Below are 1175 nucleotides of genomic sequence, written 5' to 3' on the forward strand. Positions count from 1 at the left end.
CTGTCAGTGATAGAATAATATCCATATGCCTACAAGGAAGACCAATTAATACTACTTTTATTCAAACTTACGCACCAACCACCAAAGCCAAATATGAAGAAATTGAAGATTTTTTAACAACTTTTGCAGTATGAAATTTACCAAACATGCAATCCAGATATATTGATTATTATTACTGGTGATTGGAATGAGAAAAAGTTGGAAACAAAGAAGAACCATCTGATTATTTCCTTTTGGTATCATTTAACTTAGGTGATGTTTAACATAGGCAGTGTTTAACAGGTGATGTATACCTGATACTGTATCACATCAGGAGATACAGAATGTCAGATTGTCCCACTCTTTGTGATACTATGTTTGGTTAAGATAGTTGCATTGTAAAGGTACAATTTTCAATTTTCAAGTAAGTAATCTATGGGGCAATACTTTGGCAACATTCCAATATCCTGTTCCTCAACAACATTTTACCAAATATTTTAACCCATTGATGATTTTTTACTGAAGCAATATGTTGGAGGTTGAAACTGCTAATTTTCTAATTTTATCGTTCAACCTATATATATTAGATGGTGCTCTTCTATAAAGAAGAGTATCTGTTCTACTTCATCTCTTTCTCTCTGAGTATCACTATGGACTCATGGATTTTCAGAAGTTTTACTGTCAATTACAGTCATTACATATCTGGAAGCTCAAATTGTCTCATGCTGGCTCCTGTGTCCTGACATATCCCTCATTAGTCTATCAGCACTTTTGACTTTCTTGCCCAGCTTCAGTTTCTCCGCTTGTATTTTCCCTTTTGACTGCTAACCAGAAGGCTGACAGTTCAAACTCCTCAGAAGGAAGGTTGGGCAATCTACTTCCATAGTGATACTGCCTCGGAAACCCAAGGAGGGGTTGCTATGAGTCGGATTGACTTGAAGGCAATGAGTTTAGTTTTTAGACCCTAGAATCAGCCATGTCATCAAAGAACCCCACTTGCTTTTAGTGTAAAAAGATATTTAGAAACCAGTATCTGGTGTTAAGGGTGTGCGTTGTTACTGAAGTATCATTATTTCAAAGCCATTTTGGTAGACAGAGCTTTTTTTTTTTTTAGTTTATATTGATTGGTATTTTCAATTCATACATAATATTACAACATTTTCTTAACTTTTTAAATTTTCTTTTTTTTTTTTTTT

Source organism: Orycteropus afer, unplaced genomic scaffold, assembly GCF_000298275.1.
Source record: "Orycteropus afer afer isolate SDZICR_OR568_19922 unplaced genomic scaffold, OryAfe1.0 scaffold00888, whole genome shotgun sequence".
Taxonomy (NCBI): Eukaryota; Metazoa; Chordata; class Mammalia; order Tubulidentata; family Orycteropodidae; genus Orycteropus; species Orycteropus afer.